Source organism: Macaca thibetana, chromosome 14, assembly GCF_024542745.1.
Source record: "Macaca thibetana thibetana isolate TM-01 chromosome 14, ASM2454274v1, whole genome shotgun sequence".
Lineage (NCBI taxonomy): Eukaryota > Metazoa > Chordata > Mammalia > Primates > Cercopithecidae > Macaca > Macaca thibetana.
The window spans coordinates 57527154-57549324 of NC_065591.1; the positions used below are offsets into that span (position 1 = coordinate 57527154).

Genomic DNA, 22171 nt, shown 5'->3' on the forward strand with positions numbered 1-22171 from the left:
TTAGACATTCAAGTGGAGTTGTATAAGTTGTGTAAACTAGTCTGTACTTTAGGAGAGGATTATATGAGGTACTGCCTTGTAAAGCTCTCAGCACATGCCTGATGTACGGTAGTTATTAAGTCAAAGCTATTATCACTGTGTGATGGAGGGAGCTCTGACTGTAACCCACTGTGTAACTTGGGGCAATCCACAAGTTTTTTTCTGAGCCTCAATTTCCTTCTTGGTATAATGGGGATGATAACATCTGCCTGTAAAGACAAAACAAAACAAAAAACAAACAAACAAACAAAACCAAAAACAAAAAACCATCGACTCCCTTAATTAGGTCAAGTCCTAGTGTCCAGCTGGCAAGTGGATAGGTGAGGTTGAACTTCTTATCCCTGATCTATGCCCAAAAGCTGATTTATCCTTGGAGAAATCGTCCATTATTAGAATTCACATGATCCTGCTCCCCTGTAAATACTCTGTGTAGACATGCATTCTTTCTTTTAGTTCCCCAAAACACAGGTGAACAGCCAATCAGAAGAAGATTGAAAAGTAACTCTTGGATTTGATGACCTGGAGTTTTTAGCAACCCTAGTAGAGCAACGTCAGTGGCACTGAGGGTGGGGTGAGCACAGAAACTAGAAATCTGGTGTGAGAGAATGGCCAGTCTAAGCTGAAAGCAGCAAGTGCCAGCTTTTCTTTCAGGAAGTTGTCTGGGAAGGAAAGGGGACATTTAAGGAAATAGCCAGGGAAACAGCAGGATTGAGAGGCAGACAGTTTAGGATAGAAGTGTTTCAAGTATATTTTAGACTGAGGATAACGATATAGAGGAGAGAGAAATATTAAATATACAAGTACAAGTGTGAAAAAATATCTAATGAAACAGGGCAAAAGGTGGATCCACATCGAGAAGCCTAGATGGTCTTGCACAGGCTGAAGGGCACGCTGGAGAGACTGCCCTGGGCCTGGCCTCCCTTCTGGGTGCTTAGTAGGGGTGTGCCTGAGTCAAGGACAGTCCACTGAGATCATCTCATGGGAAAAAGGCCAGAGGACAGAACCCAGTTGAAGAAGTGTTGCTGCCTCTAACTGACCATGCACACCTTTGAGACATCCTATCTATGTGTTGATCTGGGTTGGTGTGGACACTTTGCCTTCAAGAACTTTGCCTTTATATCTGTCAGGCCTCTGAGCCCAAGCTAAGCCATCATATCCCCAGTGACCTGCATGTATACATCCAGATGACCTGAAGCAACTGAAGATCCACAAAAGTGAAAATAGCCTTAACTGATATTCCACCATTGTGATTTGTTTCTGCCCCAACCTAACTGATCAGTGTACTTTGTAATCTCCCCCACCCTTAAGAAGGTTCTTTAAAATTCTCCCCACCCTTGAGAATGTACTTTGTGAGATCTACCCCCTGCCCCCAAAATATTGCTCTTACCCCACCACCTATCCCAAAACCTATAAGAACTAATGATAATCCACCACCCTTTGCTGACTCTCTTTTTGGACTCAGCCCGCCTGCACCCAGGTGAAATAAACAGCCATGTTGCTCACACAAAGCCTGTTTGGTGGTCTCTTCACACGGACGCATGAAACAATACCAATGTCTTAAAGACCTTTCTCTCTGGGAGGAAGGAGAAGGAGATGGATGAAGAAGCAGAGACAAATTGAGTTGGGGAGAGGAGGGAAGTTGCAGAACCTCCTGCAAATGACGTTTTTCTCAGGTAAGTTGAGGCAAGGTGATCTTGCCGCAAACGGCAGTGCAAGGGCAGGGATAAGCCTTGGGGGAATGGACAGTGTTAGGAGGAGGGTCTGAGAGTGAGCTATTGAAGGCATTGATCAATTATGGGAGCACCCACTGAGCCTGGAGAGCTCGAGAATCTGGCCAGCTCTTGTGATTTTTCTCCAGCAACATAGCCCAGGAGCAGGAGAGTACAGATGGTTGGTGTGGTCTTTCTGGGATGCTGACTGGCCAGGATGAGAGTGCGTATATCCCAAATGCCGGCTTTTCAGTGGCTGGATGAGAGATCTCTGGGGCCTGGGTTCATCAGGAAAAGGGCAGAGGTATGGGAAGAGAGAAAATAGACTGTCCCCATGTAGATGGGCAATGTATTGTATGAGTGTATTAGTCAGGGTTCTACAGAAAAACAAAACCAACAGGATATATATAGAAAGAGATTTATTATAAGGAATTGGCTTTTGTAATTATGGAAGAAGTCTCAAGATCTGCAGTGAGCAATCTGGAGACCCAGAAGAGCCAGTGGTATAAGTTCCAGACTGAAAGCTGACAGGCTTGAGAGCCCAAGAAGAGCTGATGTTTCCATTCAAGTCAAAAAGCTGGAAAAGACCTGTGTCCTAGTTTGAAGCAGTTAGGCAAGAGGAGGTCTCTGTTATTCACAGGAGTGTCAGCCTTTTTGTTCTATTCAGGTTCTGAACTGATTGGATGAACCCACTCTTAGGGAAGGCAATCGCTTTACCCAGTCTATTCATTCAAATGTGAATCTCATCTCCAAATACCCTCACAATCCCAGAATAATATTTGACTAAATGTCTGGGCACCCCGTGGCCCAGTCAAGTTGACCCATAGGATTAACCATCACATGTGGGTTCCTGGTTGTCCCGGCAACATGATTGACAGTCCTGCCTGAAAAGACCAGGGCCGTATATGCCAGGGCCATATTAAAGTTAGGACCTGTAGTTTGATATATCTATCCCATCTCCTCAGTGACCATCTGGCATGAAAGGAGCTCAACTACAGCTTAAACTGTGGGGGGACCACCATGGGGAGCCCACACTACCACAACTCTGCAGCAAGTGTCAATTGGGACTTGCTAAGGCTTCCCTCAGGGGGCGGAGCTGGCCCATGCCCTGTGATGCTGCCACCCCATCCTTCTGCAGATGGCCTGGCATGGGCAGGCTTGTGGGCTGCCTCCCACAGTTTCTCTCTGCCAATGTCAGCTGTTTACAGGAAGCTGAGCACCTTACTTAGGCTTTGTGAGTCTCATTCCTTTTCGATGTGGACTTTAGCACAATTAAGGCCCCTCTGCCTGGAGGCTCTTTCAGACTGGGGTGGTAAGGAACGCTGCCACACAGCTTGAAAGCAATAGCGTCACAGACCTCAAACTTCAGACCTGCTTTCTGCATGGTATATGTTATCAAGGGAACCTGGCCCCACCAACTAGTTGGCCACCCTGTCCGACACCCCTTTTGAGGGAGCCAACCTGACCAGGTGACCTATCACATGTAGCATCTGTCTGTCTCCAGGGCTCCCAAGGGCCAGGATCCCCAAGACCACTGTCATTCTGGCTGACTTGACATGAGATTCCCTTCTCTCAGCTCTCTGATTTCTGACCTCCACATCTTCATTTCTACACCCACCTCTAGCCTTTCCTCCTTTTCCCTTGTTTTGGTAGTCGGTGCTGCTTCTTTCTCTGGCTTGCTAACTTTAGTCCATCCCTAACTCCTTCCCCTTCAGGTTCCTTCCATTCTAACAGCAGCACGCCTGGCCAACCTCCTTGACTTTATGCCAGGGTGGGGCGGAAAACAATGTGAGTTACTGGTGTTAGCTACCCCTCTTGCCTGAGCTACTTTAGAGGCTGGACCCAGTTTGGCTCAAGAACCACGACCACATGGTGGGTGCTGATAGTGTGGCCCCAGCTCCTTCTGTGCCTGTCGCATGGGTCATACCATCCACTTTTTCTGGCCTAGAGCTTGATCATTGAGAGGCTTGCTTGGTGAGGGAGCCAAGGAGACTCACCTCCATGGGACTGGATGGGCCCATCCTCTCGTTCCTGGAAGCTGGTGTGTTGCTCTCTGAGAGTGGGATAGTACCTTCCAGGTATATACTAACCTCATTTATCAGTAGAGATTCTTTTGACGCTTGATATCCCCCAGATGGAGGAACTTAATGCTTTTTTTGTTTTTTCCCTACCATAGGTGCACACAATTGTAACAATCATACACCTTGGTTCGCAATATGCTCACTTTTTGGGTCCACTCATGAACCTCTTTGTTTTCATTCATTCATTCTTTTTAAATGATATAATGAACATACATTACTAACTAAACTAAGAACTATAACCCTTGTTCATTTAAAAAATAATGAACAGAACCTACTACCCAAACCAAGGACTAGAACACTAGCAACAGCTTACATTCAGTGGTATGCTAGTAAATGTTTAACAACTAGCCTCTTGGTTCCAGTATTCGCCAATTTCCATGGGTAAATACTCCCACCATAGCTGATTTCAAGCTACCAGTGGTTTAACAATGGGCTCTCAAAAGTCCTAAAAATTTAACAATTGGCTTTTGAGACAATATGAGTTATAACCACCAATATTTCACTGCCTTACTGCCCCACCCTTAGAAATAAGTACTCACCTGAATTTTGTATCTATCATTTGCATAAAGTGATAGTTTTATTTCAAATATATATGTATGACTAAACAATACATTGTTGAATTTTGCTAGTTTTTGAGCTCAATATAAAGCATATCATACTGAAAGTTGTAATCTTTTGAACTTACTGATGTGTATTCATGTTGTTGCATAGAACTGCAGCTCATTCTTCATTTTCACTGATGTATGACAGTTATTTTGTATAAGTATACCAAAATTTATTTTCTATTTTATTGTTGGTGGACATGTGGCTTGCTTAAATTTGTTGATATTATGAAAATTGGTGCTTTAAACATCCTTTTATGTATGTGTTCTTGGGCACCTGGGAGTCAGTGGTATGGGCTGAATTTTGTCTCCTTAAAATTCTGTGTTGAGTTCTAACCCCCAATATGACTATATCTGAGATAGGGTCTTAGGAGGTAATTAAGGTTAAATGAGGTTGTTAAGAGTGGGGCCCTAATCCAATAAGCCTGTGGCCTTATACAAAGAGTCTTTCTCTGTGTCTCATGTGAGGACACAACGAGAAGGTGTCCATGTGCAAGGCAGGAACAGAGCCCTCACCAAACCTGACCATGCTGTTACCTGCTGTCAGACTTCCAACTTCCAGAACTGTGGGAAAATAAACTTCTGTTGTTTAAACCACCCAGTCAGTGATATTTTGTGTCTCATTTCAATGTGTGGGTCTGAACAGACTAAGACAGCTGGGTTGTAAGATATGTGAATATTCATACTTACAAGATAACGCAAACTTGTTTTCCAAAAAGGCTGTTCCAATTTACACGTTTTTCTAACAGTATATAAAAGTTCCCATTGATGAATAAACTGTCATGTTTTAGTTTTTCCCTCAACTGGGAAAAATGGATGGATAGTTAATGGTATCTATTTGTGTGTTTAATTTCCATTTTCCTGATTACTAATTAGGTTGAAATCTCTTCATATGTTTAGTGGCCATATATATTTGAATCCTATTTAAAAAATCTCTCTGTATGCTTTACTATTAGGTTGTTTTCTACTAGGTTCTGTAAGTTGTTTTCTATTTATTATTTATTTTTGAGAGGGAATTCTTTATTTTTTTTAAAAAGGACTTCAGTACATATTTTTATACTAATCCCTTATCAGTCATAAATGTTACAAATATGTCCTCTAACTTTTCAGCTTTTCCTTTCACATTCCTTAAGGTGTCTTTTGAAGAACAGATCTTAATTTTAATGTAGTTAAATTTATCAATACTTTATCTTATGGCTAGGACTTTTTTGAGTCTGGTTTAAGAAATTCTTCCTATTTGAATATCAGAGACAGGCATTTTGTCTACATATTTTTGATGTTTTTTAAAGTATTGTTTTAATCCTTCAACCTATGTGGGATTTTTAAATTCTGTTTTTTGGATTGTCCTTCCTTTCCCTATTCATCTACTGTGCCATTAAAAGAGAAATACAATTGTTCACCACATAGTGATGTTTAGGTCAATGATGGACCACATATAGACAGTGGTCCCACAAGATTATACTGGAGCTGAAAAATTCCTATTTCCCAGTGGTGTTGTAGTCATGGTAACATCGTGATGCAATACATTACTCACATGTTCGTGGTGATGCTAGTGTAAACAAATGTACTGTGCTGTGAGTTGCATAAAAGCATAGCACATCCAGTTAGGTATAGTACATAACACTTGATAATAATAATAATAAACAACTATGTTTCTAGTTTATGTATTTACTCTACTATACTTTTTATCATTATTTTTTACAGAATATGCCTTTTACTTATATATAATAAATTTAACTGTAAAACAGCCTCAGGCAGGTCCTTCAGGAGGTGTTCCAGAAGATGGGATTGTTATCCAAGGAGATGACAGCTCCATGCACGTTACTGCCCCGAAGACCTTCCAGAGGGACAGAATGTGGAGGTGGAAGGCAGTGATACTGAGGATCCTAACCCTGAGTAGGCCTAGGTTAATGTGTTTGTGTCTTAAACCAAAAAGTTTAAAAAGTTAAAAAAAAATTAAAAATTTAAAAATAGAAAAGAGCTTATTGAATAAGGAGATAAAGAAAATATTTTTGTGTAGTTGTACATCGTGTGTTTTAAGCTAGGTGTTTTTATGAAAGAGTCAAAAAGTTAAAAAAATTATTAAAAAGTTTATAAAGTAAAAAAGTTATAGTAAGCTAAAACCTAATTTATTATTGAAGAAAAAAATAAAAAAAAATAGTGTGGCCTAAGTGACCAGTGTTTATAAAGTCTACAGTAGCATACAATAATGTCCCAGGCCTTTACATTCACTTACCACTCACTCACTGACTCACCCTGAGCAACTTCCAGTCCTGCAAGCTTCATTCATGGTAAATGCCCTATACATTTGCACCATTTAAAAAAACTTTTATACCATGTTTTTATTGTACCTTTTCTATGTTTAGGTACACAAATACCATTGTGTTATAATTGCCTGCAGTATTCAGTACAGTAATATGCCGTACAGGTTTGTAGCGTGGCAGCAATAGGCTATGCCATAAAGTCTAGGTGTGTGGTAGGCTATACCATCTAGGTTTGCGAAAGTACTCTATGATGTTCACACATCAACAAAATTATCTAGCAATATCTCAGAATGTGTCGCCATCTCTAGTTTTAGAATTAGTTTTGAAACCCGGTAGAGCAGGTCCAATATTATGTTATCTTAATTACTTTAGTTTTAGAATATATCCAGGGCAGCCTCTCCCTTTTGTCTGCCATCTTTTTCTTCAAGTATTTTGGTTAGGCTGGGCGGTGGCTCACACCTGTAATCCCAACACTTTCGGAGGCCAAGTAGGGTGGATCACAAGGTCAGGAGATCGAGACCATCCTGGCTAACACAGTGAAACCCCGTCTGTACTAAAAATACAAAAAATTAGCCAGGCGTGGTGGCGGGCGCCTGTAGTCCCAGCTACTCAGGAGGCTGAGGCAGGAGAATGGCGTGAACCCGGGAGGAGGAGCTTGCAGTGAGCTGAGATCGTGCCACTGCACTCCAGCCTGGATGACAGAGCGAGACTCTGTCTCAAAAAAAAAAAAAAAGTCTTGGTTATTCTTTACCCTTTGCTCTTTCCTGTACATTTTAGGATAAGTTTGTGAAACCTGATGGATTAGATTGCATTGACGCTAAAGACTTACTGAGCTGAACTGATATTTTTGTGATACTCAGTTTTCTATTCATAAACAAAAGCTATAATTCATCTTTCTTTATCTTTTTATTAATAACTTCCAATTTAATTTTGTTTTTTTTTCAGAGAATATATCTATACAATACCTATTTTTAAAAATTAATTGTGTCTTACTTTATAGCCAAGTGTGTTATCAAGTGGTCCAGGTGTACCTTAGAAGAATGTTTATCATTTAAATTTAGGACACAGAACTCTATAAGTCTGTTATGTAAAGCTTGCTAATTCTGATCTTTAGCCTATATATAATTGATCTTTTTTATTTGTTTGACCTAGCAACAATTGAGAGAGGAAGGTTAGTATCTTCTCAATGTAATGATGGAGTTGTTAGTTTCTCTCTGTAACTTTGTCAATTTTTTTTTTTACCACATATTGAGTACTTTGAATCTAATTAGGTTATTATATGCTTAGAATTGTTAAAATTTTCTAGTGAATTGGACCTTTACCATTACGTATTGATTGTCTTCAACCCTAATGATGCTTTTGTCTTTTTTTTTTTGAGAGGGAGTCTTGCTTCGTCACCCAGGCTGGAGTGCAGTGGCACGATCTCGGCTCACTGCAACGTCTGCCTCTCGGATTCAAGCAATTCTCCTGCCTCAGCCTCCCGAGTAGCTGGGATTACAGGCGCGTGCCACCACGCCTGGCTAATTTTTTGTCTTTTTAGTAGAGATGGGGTTTCACCGTGTTAGCCAGGATGGTCTCGATCTCCTGACCTCGTGATCTGCCCCGCCTCGGCCTCCCAAAATGCTGGGATTACAGGCATGAGCCATTGCGCCCGGCCGATACTTTTGTCTTAAAGTCTATTTTGCTGAAATTAATATAGCTACATCATAGTCACATGTAGTAGTGTGTACCTGTAGACCCAGCTACTCAGAGGCTGAGGTGGAAGGAGGGCTTGAGCCTAGGTGTTTGAGGCTGCAGTGAGCTATGATTGCACCACTGCACTCCAGCCTGGGCAACAGGGTTAGCCTGTCTTGAAAAATAGATAAAAATAGACTGGTTATATTTCAGGACTATACTTTCTTCCTAAAATATGAATTTCCTCTTTTGTCTGCTTCTAAAGTGGGATAAATGATCTGTTTCTTTGTTTGTTATCCTTACTAAACTCTACATCTTTTCAGGCAAGGATCACGTTGTTTTCATATTTGACCTTCTAGTACCTACCTCATAGTTTATTTATTTAAAAATAAATAAATAAAAATATATATAGCTACACTAGATTCCCTTTGATTAGAATTTCCTCACATATATTTTCCTCATTTTTTTGCTTTCAACCATTCCATATCTTTATGCTTGAGGTGTAACTCTTATAAACACATATAACTAAATATTTAAACTATTTGATCTGTTTCTCTCTTTGCTTTGGCAAGTCTAGTCCATTTGCATTTCCTATGTTGAGTATTTGGACTAATTTCTTACATTTAATTTTTTTTTTTTTTTTTTTTTTTTGAGACAGAATCTCGATCTGTAGCCCAGGCTGGAGTGTAGTGGCGTGATCTCGGCTCACTGCAAGCTCTGCCTCCCGGGTTCACGCCATTCTCCTGGCTCAGCCTCCCGAGTAGCTGGGACTACAGGCGCCCACCACCACACCCAGCTAATATTTTGTATTTTTAGTAGAGACGGGGTTTAACTGTGTTAGCCAGGATGGTCTCGATCTCCTGACCTCGTGATCTGCCCATCTCGGCCTCCCAAAGTGCTAGGATTACAGGTGTGAGCCACCGCGCCTGGCCAGAAAAACTCACTCATTTAATTTTTGATTTTTATTTGGTTCACTTTTCTGTGTTCTCTCTTATTTTTTATTTTTGTATTTTTAGTAGAGACATGGTTTCACCATGTTGTCCAGGCTGGTCTTGAACTCCCGACCCCAAGTGATCCACCCAACTTGGCCTCCCAAAATGCTGGGATTACAGATGTGAGCCACTGTGCCCAGCCTCTGTGTTGTCTTCATTCCTTATATTTGGCCTTTAAATGGGGTTATTGGTTCATTGCATTTTCTTATTCTTCCTGTTTACTACTTAGGAAGCACATATTCCAATTTTAGTGTTTTAATTATAGCTCTTGACTGTATCATGCATTTTTTCATATTTGTTAATTGTTTATTTGTCAAAACAAACTATTCATTTGCCCACATATTCATGTTTCACAGTTCATGAACATAGGCTAGTGACAAACTCCCATGGAACACAATCCACAGAAATTCTTTACATTCCAATATCACTTTGCATTCTGAAAGATACCAGCCTTTTTCATCTCTTCAAAATCGTTCGTAGAATTACAATTTCTGCAGAAATCTGTATATGCCTTATTTCATCGTTTAGCCACAACAAACTTATGATAGTTGCAACTCCTAGGACACAACAAATGCTGCAACAATATGAAATGGCAGATGCTTGGCCAAAAGGCCAAAAACCTTGAGGTTTCATCAAGGCACTGGAAGCTATGATAGTCACGGTGTTGCATCATCCTCTACAAGTTCTTTCCAGACGATAGAGAAATAGGCATTGCTATTGCACCAGCTGCATGCAGGTGCAGAAGTTATTATGCATTTTTAATGCATTAACTCTGTTTAAAGGACTGCACCAATTATGTTACAAGGGCTTTAACATGCTTTCACTTTGGTATTTCCCATTCTGATTTATACGCTGTTGTTCATTATTTCCCCTGGGTGGAGGAACTAGCCACATGATGTAAACACTATTACTATTCTTTTTATAAGGCTAACACCCAGTATGTTTCAATCTGCTTACATGTTTACCACTTTCTCTGTACACTGTTTCTTCTTGTCTTTCTAGGACAAGCCTTTATTCTAAGACTTTTTTTTTTTTTTTTTTTTGAGATGGAGTCTCACCCTGTCACTAGGCTGGAGTGGAGTGGTGTGATCTCGGCTCACTGCAACCTCAGTCTTCTGGGTTCAAGCCATTCTCATGCCTCAGCCTCCTGAGTAGCTGGGACTGCAGGTGCACACCACCATGCTCAGCTAATTTGTTTTTTAAAATTGTTTTAGTAGAGACGGGGTTTCACCATGTTGACCAGGATAGTCTCAATCTCCTGACCTCATGATCTGCCCACCTCAGCCTCCCAAAGTGCTGGGATTACAGGTGTGAGCCACCACGTACGGCCTGTTCTAAGACTTTCTTCTGAAATGTTTTCACCTACTTGAAGTACAGCTTTTTGTATTTTCTTTAGAGCGGTTCCCTTGGTAGTCCACATTTTTAAAAACTGTGAATGTGGTTTGCTTTCATTCATTCATTCAGTTTTGTTTTTTTTTAAGGACAAGTTTTCGCTGTATTGCCTGGGCTCAAGGGAACCTTCCACCCCAGCCTCCTGAGTAGCTGGAATTGCAGGCACATGCCAACGTGCCTGGCTTGATTTCATTTTTGAAAAATAGTTTTCCTGGATGTACAATTCTAAATTAGCAGTTGTAATATCTTAGTACTTTCAAAACATTCTGCCATCTCTGGCTTCTTTTTTGCCTTGTTGTTTCTTGGTGGTCCTTTCTTTCTGGATGCTTCAAGATCTCTTGGTCTTTAGAGTCTACAGTTCCATTGTGATGTATTTTAAGGTGGCTTTCTTTCTATGTATTCTGCTTGGGATAAATTGTTCTTTCTGGATCTGTAGGTTTGTGGGTTTTTTTTTTTTTTTTTTTGGTGAGACAGAGTTTCTGTTGCCCAGGCTGGAGTACAGTGGTACGATCTTGGCTCACTGCAACCTCCGCCCCCTGGGTTCAAGCTAGTCTCCCACCTCAGTCTCCCGAGTAGCTGGGATTACAGACATGCGCCACCATGCCTGGCTAATTTTTGTACTTTTAGTAGAGACAGGGTTTAGCCATGTTGGCCAAGCTGGTCTCGAACTTCTGACCTCGGGTGATCCGCCCACCTTGGCCTCCCAGAGTGCTGGGATTACAGGCATCAGCCATTGCACCCGGCCCATTTGCTCTTAATATTGCCTGTCCTGACCTTATTCTCCATGTCTTTTAAGCTTTCATATTTTCAATCTCCTATCCGTTTATGCTGCTGTCTGGATAAATTCTTTGGCCATAGCTTCAGCTCTCTAATTCTGACTTCAGCTGCTATCTATTCTGTATATTGAATTTTAGATTTCAATAATTATATTCTTCATCTGTAGAAGTTCTATTTTATGTTTTTTGTTTTTATATAAAAGGATTTTTTAAAAAAAATCTTTCTATTTTTTCTTGTTTCTTATAAGCTTATTTTCGTAATTACATCCTTAAATTTTAAAAACATTTTCATGTAACATCTATAATTCTTAGTGGTCTGAATCTGTGTCTCTTCTTTCTTTTTTTTTTTTGAGACAGGGTTTCACTCTTGCCCAGGCTGGAGTGCAGTGGCATGATCTCAGCTCACTGTAGCCTGGACCTCCCAGGCTCAAGTGACCTTCTCACCTCAGCCTCCCGAGTAGCTGATACTACAGGCATGTGTCATCACGCCTGGCTAATTTTTGTAGAGATGAGGCTTCACCATGTTGCCCAGGCTGGTCTTGAACTCCTGAGCTTAAGCAATCCACCTGCTTTGGCCTCCCAAAATGCTGGGATTACAGGCATGAGCCACCTTGCCTGGCCTGAATCTATGTTTCTTGTTTTTATGTATTTTTACTCAGATTTTCAAGGCTATGAGTTCATTGCTTGGTTTATGAGTGGTAGTTGTTGAGGCCTAAATTGGGGAGGCTTTCCCCCAGAGACAGTTTGCTTCTCTTTCTTCTCTTGGATGGAGTCACTTTAGACTTTTTAGAAGACTTTGACTAAGAAAGGGTGGTCGTGTAGCTTTACCACCTCTCTGCAGTTCTGAAGTTCTGATACTCACATCAGTGTTACTAGAGAACTCTGGCCTCAGGCACACCTCTTCTCTCCCTTCTTCCCTCCCTGCAAAGCTGGCTGCCTGCTACCCGTTTTTCAGCCCCCAGGTGCCCCCTCTGCAGGCTCAGCTCCTGGCCACCTCACCCTGGCAATGACATTCCTTCCCAGGCTCCTTTGTGGTCCCTCCCTGATTCCTATCCATAAAGAGGTGTGTCTCCTCCCTACTGGCCTCGGACATTCCGGGACTAGCTCACAATGATCTGTTTGGTTGCTGGAGTAAGTGGTCCTTGCAGACTTCTCTTAGGTTTGTGAGATTAACAGTTTAGTTATCAGAGCTCATTCTTTTTTTAATTAATCAACATTACTGAGGTATAATTTATAATACAACAAACTGCCTCCATTTAAAGTGTATAGTTCAGCCCGGGTGTGGTGGTTTATGCCTGTAATCCCAGCACTTTGGGAGGCCAAGGCAGGCAGATCACCTGAGGTCAGGAATTTGAGACCAGCCTGGCCAACATGGTGAAACCCTGTCTCTACTAAAAATACAAAAATTTAGTCGGGTGTGGTGGCACATGCCTATAATCCTAGCTACTTGGGAGGCTGAGGCAGGAGAATCACTTCAACCTGGGAGATGAAGGTTGCAGTGAGCCGAGATTGTGCCATTGCACTCCAACTTGGGTGACAGAGTGAGACTCTGTCTCAAAAAAAAAAAAAAAAAAGAAAAAAAGTGTATGTTTAGTGAGTTTTGAGAAAGTCTTGGCCTATGTATCCACCACCACAGTCAAGACATGGAACATTTCCTCACTTCAAAAGTGCCATGGGCCCTTTTGTAGTACTCCATGTCATATCTGGCCATGGGCAACCACTGCTCTGCATTATGACAGACTAGTTTTCGCATCGTAGAATTTCATATAAATGGAATAACAAAATCTGAATTCTTTTTTTTTATTTTTTATTTTTTTTACAACCAGTAGCTAAGAAACAACTTGAATTCTTTGTGTCTGCTCCTTTCACACAGTACAATTGTAAAATTAATCAATGCATTGTGTCTATCAATTGTTCATCGCTGAGTAATATTTTATTGTATGAATGTACTATAACTTGTTTATCCAGTCACTTGTTGATGGATACTTGATTTGTTTCAGATTTTTGACTATTGTGAATAATGTTCTTTGGAACATTTGTGTAGAAGTCTTTGTGAAGACATGTTTTCTTTCTTCTGAGGTAAATACCTAGGAGTGGAATGGCTAAGTCAAAGGATAGGGAGTGCTTAACTTTGCAAGAAACTGTCAGATCAATTAGCTCAGTGTGATGGTGCATGCCTGTAGTTTCAGCTACTTGGGAAGCTGAAGCAGGAATATGGCTTGAGCCCAGGAGCTGGAAGCTGCAGTGAGCTATGATTGCACCACTGCACTCCACCCCGGGCAACAGAACAAGACTCTGTCTTTAAAATAATAATAATAATAATAAACCGGTTGTCATATTTTTACATTCTCACCAAAAGTGAATGAGAGTTCTGTATAGAACTCATTCTTGAGATTGAAAGGCATCTGAACATGCCACACCAAAATATGCCACTTAAGCATGCTGATTACTTTGATCTGAAGGGAACTGAAAAACAGCAGATTCAGAAAGGGTTGTCTGCTCTTCCCATTTCTACCTAAAAGCAGGGCATAAATTTCCCATGAGAAAGGTTTTCCTAGGAAGTAGAGAACATTCTTATCACTGGAGATGGGAAGTCAATGCTGAGATATGTTTGCCAAGCAATCCTTCCTGAAGTAACCCTTATTTTTCATTAGTTTTCCCCATATACTCGCTAGTTACTTTCCCACAACTTGCTACCCCTAGAATTCCATACATTTTTCCTTTGCCTTGTCACTTCTCCAAACATTTACAGCCCTTGGTTAAAATGGTATATAAGCCTTTGGGTCTAACCACTTCTTTGGAGTTTTCACTTCTTGTCTGTGAAGTCCTTGATGCTATGTAAAATTGTTAACATCAAAGAAAATTTGTATGATTTCTCCTGTTAATCTGTTTTTTGTCAATTTGATTTGTAGGTCTTAGTTAAAGAACCTAAGAGGGTAGAGGAGAAGTTTTCCTTTCCCTACAAGGTAAAAAAATAAAAAAAGTTTAGAGAATGATGGCTTTTGCCATGATTGCCACAAGGAGAATGCTGGGCTGGAGAGATGATACGGTGTCTGGAATCACAGTGCTGTGTAGTATTCCTTTATCTCTCTCTCCTGCTGGGCAACCCCCAAGATTTAATTACCACGGAGCTTCTTGCTCATGTGTACTGTGCACTTGGATGCAATAAACCGTTCACTTACAACCTTACATCACAATGTGGCTCTGATGGATCCTGGCCAACACTTCCTAATCTCTGCTTTCTATCCCTGGGGAAACTGACTTCTTTTCCTCCAACTTCAATTCCATTTCTCATTCATAGATGTTGCCTTTCATGTCAGAATCTTGCTCTAACTTCCAACCTCTCTGACCAGATTTCATGGTCCTCTTCCTCTATTTGGCTTCTTTGGGTAATCCCTCCCTGGTTTCATCTCACCATAGGCCCTTTTATTGCAGTGCAGGCTGCACCCTCATCAAATTTCCCTCAGTCCTGTGATCAAGCCCTAGGAAAGCAGTCCCAAGCAGGCCACAGCACCACCCTCCAGCCTGAACACTGAGATGGATCTGAGGGCCGAAGCCTTATCTTTCACCCCAGGGACTTAGGAACATGCTATAGAAAGCAGCCATCAGAACTGTCCAGATGACCACTGTAATTTTTTTATGTGCTTTGCTAGCCTGCCTGTTCTCCTTACTGCCATCTTGCTAGCACTGGCTATGCCACTGGGGGAGTTTGAAGGCCTCCTTCTTCTTGAAGGTGTGAAAGGAAAATAAAGGTATTAGAAAACTGCATTCAAGAACACCTGTCAGAGTCCTATAGCTGATTATAAAAAACATCTTTTGAAAAGGATAAAAGTAAAACAACTGTGGATGACAAGTCTTAGAACAGTCATAAAGACACAATTGACAAGGAAATTTGGTTGCTTTGGTGGCATACAACAATTTTACATAATAGTCATAATTGCTACTGATAACGTATGCTAAGACATATCAGAATCACAGGAATTTCATACAATTCAGGAACACATACTAATAACATGTTTATATAAATATATTTCTAATAACTTTGGAGACGCTAGAATAGAGGGAAAACTTCCAAGACTCCCATGGAGAGCTTAAATGTTCATGAGTATCAAACAGAATAGGAGTTAACTCCATGGACTGAACTAATAGAAGACTAAAATAATCCTTTTATGACATTTTGTTTAAAACGTTGCTGATTCTTTGTTTTTCAGCACCAAGAAACTTTTCTTTTGCACTTTTTACAGCTTTTAACAATTGAGTAAACTCCTATAAACAAAATTTGGACATATTTGTCCCTACCTGATTTCTCAAAAATTTGGAAACTACTTGTGAATATTTTTAACTTATGGCAATATAGTCATTTGCATAAGTGCAATAAGAATCTGTTTTCTTTTGTAACAGGACAAAATTGGAGACACAGGTTATTTTACCAAGGTTTTGACTGGAATGGTATGCTTTCAGATACAGATGCCTTTAAGGAATCAAAGTTGACTTACAGAGCCAATGAGAGCCCCTTGGGAAACTGGCCCCATACCTTGTCTACACAGCCCCTGTACAGGTTCATAACCTTTTGAAACCACCTTTGCAAAAGTTGTATCAGTGAGAAAAGTATAACGGTAAGCTAAGCTAACCCAACCCCCATCTTACCTTTCCCTTAATTATTCCTGGGCTATTGGGCCAAGCTAACTTTGGAAGACATTTAGGCTATAGTTACATGGTAATAGGCCTTGCCCCAAACTCAACTGCTTTTGTAACACTAATGAGATGCCGTCAGGCTGGGAGAAGGAGAGGAACCTAAGTCCTGCTAAGGTGCAGACGTAAATGATTGTTAGCCATTATTCTGGAAGTTATAAGATATGCTACTTCTCCAGTTACTGCTGCAGATAACACCATTATTGTAGATTGGCCTTTTGAGATACGTTTCCAGATTTTTTTGCATGTCTGATAACCATGGCTCCACCTGGACCAACAAACTCACTCCTGTGGCTGCACCCAGAAGCAATTTAGTGGGCAGGAGGACAGCTTTGACCTCTTGTGATTTTGTCTCCACCCCAACAAATCAGCAGCAAGTACCTGTTACCTGGCCACCCCCACCCCTTCTCCAAAACTGCTTTTGAAAAACCTGTAACCTTACAAGCTTTGAATGAGATGATTTGAGTACAAACTTCATCTCCCACCTGGTGTGGCTGGCCTTGTGTCTGTTAAACTCTTTTTTTACTACAGTGCCATGGTCTTTCTTTATACAGTGGGCAGGAAGAACCCGTCAGGCAGTTATACTGTGGTAAGCAAAGAATATCACTTTCTGATAGTCCCAGGAGCCCCAAGTTTTCTTGGGAACTCAAGGTGAGGAATTCACCCAATTAATACAGGTATTTGCAGGCAGAGGCTAGACTTAAGCCATTAAAGTCGAATCTGATATTCCTTATGGAATAAAGTTCCAGCAATGCCAATTAAAAAAAGAGGAGCCCATATGGCAAATAATTAGTCTTTCTGACTTTATGAAAATATCCCAGCCAAGTGTGATAAGATTAAAACTTATTTTACAAATGAATTTGTCTTATGACTTGTCTTTAGTGAAAATAGGACTGGAGAGAGAAAAATTATGTTTCAAAATAAACTATAGTACACCTGTTAGAGTCTAGTCTTGCCTAACTTTTTTTGATTTTTATTATTTTCTACAGTTTGGACTGAATTTTAAAATTTTCCTGGCTACAAGTCTCCAAAACAATGTTTTCAATATTTTTTCTCCTTTTTTTTCCCTTTCCCCCCATTTTTCCTGATTTGAAATCACTAAAAATTAAGCTGTGCTTTCTTAGAGCTCTGTGAACAACTTCAGAAGAAAATAATGGCAGCCTATTTACATACCTAAACCACTTTCATACCTGCCTACTGACGTATGGCCTTCAGAGTAATATGGCCTATATCAATTTTTGAGGATTGTTCTTCACTGTTTGTTTGTTGTTGTTTTTCTTCCTTCCTCCCCCTATTTTCTCTTTGTAGGATGTGTGACTTTACAACCTGCTTGTTTCACACATCCATGTGAAGAGATCACCAAACAGGCTTTGTGTGAGCAACATGGCTGTTTATTTCACCTGGGTGCAGGCGGGCATGAGCCCGAAAAAGGAGGCAGCAAAGGGTGGTGGGATTGTCATTGGTTCTTATAGGTTTTGGGATAGGTGGTGAAGTTAAGAGCAATGTTTTGGGGGCAGGAGGTAGATCACACAAAGTACATTCTCAAGGGTGGGGAGAATTATAAAGAACCTTCTTAAGGGTGGGGGAGATTACAAAGTTCATTGATCAGTTAGGGCAGGGCAGAGACAAATCACAATGGTGGAATGTCATCAGTTAAGGCTATTTTCACTTTTGTGGATCTTCAGTTGCTTCAGGCCATCTGGATGTACACATGCAGGTCACTGGGGATATGATGGCTTAGCTTGGGCTCAGAGGCCTGACATTCCTGTCTTATTATATTAATAAGAAAAATAAAACAAAATAGTGGTAAAGTGTTGGGGCAGCAAAAATTTTTGGGGGTGGTGTGGAGAGATAATGGGCAATGTTTCTCAGGGCTGCTTCGAGTGGGATTAGGGGTGGCGTGGGAATCTAGAGTGGGAGAGATTCAACTGAAGAAAGATTTGGGTGATATTGTGGAGTTGTTAGAAGGAGGATTTTTCATATGGAATTATTGGTGATGGCCTGGATGCAGTTTTGTATGAATTGAGAAACTAAATGAAAGACACAAGGTCTGAATAAGAGAAGGAGAAAAACAGGTATTAAAGGACTAAGAATTGGGAGTACCCAGGACATCCAATTACAGAGTGTCAAAGGGGGTTCAGTGTAATTATTTACTTGGTTGGTGAGTTTTTGGGCTCTATCCTTGAGTTGTTTTTTATGTTGTCGTATACCTGGACAGATTGATTTAGGTAAAAACAACATTCTTCGTTTAAAAATAAACAGATTCTTCCCCCCCTTTTTTTTCTTTTTCTTTTAAAAAAATTTTTTTTTAAAGCAGAGAGTAAGTCAGGGCCTCCTTGAATTTGGAGGAAAGAGAAATGCAAATCCAGCAATTGTTTGTTAAAGAAGGATTAGAAATGGCTAGGAGAGAGTGAGTGAGATTGATAGTGTGGTGGAGATAGCTGGGGAGAGGTAGAGGGAACGAGAATAAGAGTAAATATAAAAGTAAAGAATAGGACTTCATCAGGGTGAAAGTATTGGAGTGTACTTTGTCACTGAAGATCTTCTATCCACTTAAAGAGAGACTTAAGGGTGGCAGTTTGAGGTAAAACCAGGAGCCACTAAATACCAAGAGCCTGAGAAACTGCTTGGGTGATTTGACTAATAAAGGCTGGTCCATTATCAGACTGTATAGAGGTGGGAAGACCAAACTGAGGAATTATGTCTGATGGAAGGGAAGAAATGACCGTGGTGGCCTTTTCAGACCCTGTGGGAAATGTCTCTACCCTTCCGGTGAAAGTGTCTACCCAGACATGTTTCCTGACTGAGGCATGTAAATAAAGTCAATTTGCCAGTCCTGGGCAGGGTCAAATCTCCGAGCTTGATGTGTAGGGAAGGGAGGGGGCCTGAACAATCCCTGAGGAGTAGTAGAATAGCAGATGGAACACTGAGAAGTGATTTCCTTAAGGATAGATTTCCACAATGGAAAGGAAATGAGAGGTTCTAAGAGGTGGGCTAGCAGCTTGTAACCTACATGGAAGAGGTTATGAAATGACAATAGAATAGAATGGGCCTGTGAGGCTGGAAGGAGATATTTTCCTTGGTCCAAGAACCATTTGCCTTGTGTGGGAAGAGATTGATAGGTGGAAGTTTCAGTGGAAGAGTAAGCGGGAGTGACCGATGAGAAGGAGAAAAACTGACCGTGAGGGATAGAAGTTGGAACGCTAGCTGCTTCTCTAGCTACCTTATCAGCATAAGCATTGTCCTGACCAATGGGATCTGATGCCTTTCGATGGCCCTTGCAGTGAATGATTCCAGCTTCCTTTGGAAGTAAAGCGGCTTTGAGAACAGTTTTTATTAAAGAGGCACTAATGATGGAGGACCCTTGTGTGGTGAGGAAACCTTTCAGCTCATAAAACAGCATGGTGGTGCAGGATATGGGGTCAGTATAAATATTGACACATAGTCCCTTTACAAGAGTGAGGGCCTGAATTAAGGCAATGAGTTCGGCTTGCTGAGAGGTAGCAGAGGGGGGCAGAGCAGTAGCCTCAATGATAGATGTGGAAGATACTATAGCATAGCCTGCCTTTGCTGGTGTGTGGCGATTAGGCCTGGTGGAACTGCCATCAATAAACCAAGTGTGAAAAGGGTGAGGAACAGGAAAGAAGGAAATATGGGGAAATAGAGTGAATGTCAGGTGAATCAGAGACATACAGTCATGGGGGTCAGGTGTGGTATCCGGAATAATGTGGGAGGCTGGATTGAAGTCTGGGCCAGGAACAATGGTAATTGTGGGAGACTCAACAAAGAGTGAGTATAGCCGAAGGAGCTGGGGAGCAGAAAGTACATGTGTCAGGTATGAGGAAGAAAATAGATTTTGGAAGTTACGAGAACTGTAGAGAGTGAGTTGAGCATAGTTTGTGATTTTGAGGGCCTCTTAAAGTATTAGGGTGGCAGCAACCACCACACGCAGACATAAAGGCTAGGCTAAAACAGTAAGGTCAAGTTGTTTGGACAGAAAGACTACAGGGTGCGGTCCTGGCTCTTGTGTAAGAATTCCAACCGGTTGCAGGGCCTGCACTTTGGCTGTGTGTAATGAAAAGGGTTGAGATGAGTTAGGGAGAGCTAGTGTGGGGGCAGCTTCTAGGGCTGTTTTTAAGGAACGGAAAGAGGAGTAGGGGAAGGATTTAGGATCTATGGGATCAGCTAGGTTTGCTTTTGTGAGTTTATATAATGGTTTAGTCGGGATGGTAAAAGTAGGTATCCAAAGGCGGAAGTACCTAACCATGCCTAGGAAGGAAAGGAGTCCATCAGGGTTATCTGAGAATTTACCTAGGTCTATTTTAATTTGTTTTAAGTCTGAGAGAGAAAATGGTACATGCACTCCGGCCAGGCCAAATTCTCCTCCTCCCACTGCTTGGAGGGGGCATAATCAGGGAATATTGGCACTCTTTGATTCATTGTTTATCCCTTGGTCTATCTCCTTTTGGACCGAATGGGTTGAAGGGGGCCACTTATTAGTTGGGGAAGGAGTTGGGGGGCACTGGGGTAGGGAGGTAGACTCTGAGGGCTTCCTGTAGGGCATAAATCACACTTTTTACATACTTGCAAGTTGTGTCTTAATGAAAAGAAAGTTTGTACATATGGCACTTCACTCCATTTGACTTCTTTTCTACGAAAGAGGTCTAGCTGTAAGATGGTGTTATAATTTATACTTCCCTCAGGAGGCTAGGTTTCTCCCCCTTGAAGAGGATTTCATGAAGGCCTGGAAGCAAGAGGATGAAGACTTGTGTTCAGCTTTGCCTTGGGACCTGCCTCCATAGCTAGGGAAAGAGTATAATGAATGTGGGAACACTGCAGCTTGATTGAGAAACTCCAGTTGCTTCACACGTTTTTCTCGTTGCCCTTGTTTCTAAGAGTTTGCTGTGAAGAAACACTGTGTATAGAGTGTGTAAGTATGTGTGTGTGTGTGTGTGTGTGTGTATGAGAAAGAGAGAGACTCATACCTACCAGCTGGCTTCATCTCTCTCTCTCACTCTCTCTGACTTTCTATTTTGTTGTCTCATTTTTCTGATACCTCTCTGTATCTCTTCTCTGACTCTTTACTCTTTTGATCTCTTGCTATTCCCACCCTTGGTTTCTCTTTCTTTCATCTCCTCCCCTTCCCTTTTTTGAGACTCAGTTGCTCAGTTGCAATTGTCAGTGTTGTCTGCAGCCAGGCCAGGGTGGACAGGCAGGGAGGACTCATTTCATTTCTTGCCTCCACCCTCCAGTTATAGTTGGTTCCATGCATCTCATTCCTTCTTCCTTCAGGTGTGATTCTGAATCTGGCACAGTGGTCTCCAGACCTGGTGCCTTCGCAGTAAGTGGCCTTTCTGCTCTCTGTCACCCCTGCTACATAACTGTGTCTCACTCTTTTATCTTCCCATCTTTGTCTCTGGTCCTGGTTCTTGGCAGTCTTGTTTTTGTTGCTAGCCTTAGCTTGGTCAAGGCACTGGGAAAGGCCAGTCCCATTCCTGCCTGTTCCCCTGGACTCTGGGGTACTCCCTGAGCAATGGGCACAGGAGGCCTTGGAGGAGGAGGAGAGGTGCCCAGGAGGGAAGGCTTGCAGTGGCCTCCTCAAGGCATCTCCCCTCCTCAACCACCCCTGCCCTCTCACTCATGGGAGATGCTCTTACACGTACTTCACAGAGCATATTGAGACTCAGACATGACCACGCTTATCTTCTGACCACAAAACCCACACACCTGGCTTTCTCTGCCAAACAACCTCTCTCACTTTCCTCAGGAATGAATGGATGTTGTTCCTTCCAGCCTCCTGTCAAAGGCCGATCTTTTGCCTTTGCTTCGAATCCTGCCCCAATCCCCATTCTCCATTCCCTCCTCTGGTGCTTGCCTTTCTCTTCTGCATCTCTAACCTGACCGCTCTATGGGAGGCTTTGTGTCAGCATCCAGGTACATTCCGCCCTTT

General features: G+C 41.6%; 1 protein-coding gene across 1 annotated transcript in view; it reads right to left on the minus strand.

Moving 5' to 3' along the window:
- Positions 1 to 22171, minus strand: part of RPL27A (ribosomal protein L27a) — a 1008958-nt gene that overhangs the window by 708608 nt on the left and 278179 nt on the right. The window lies entirely within an intron of this gene.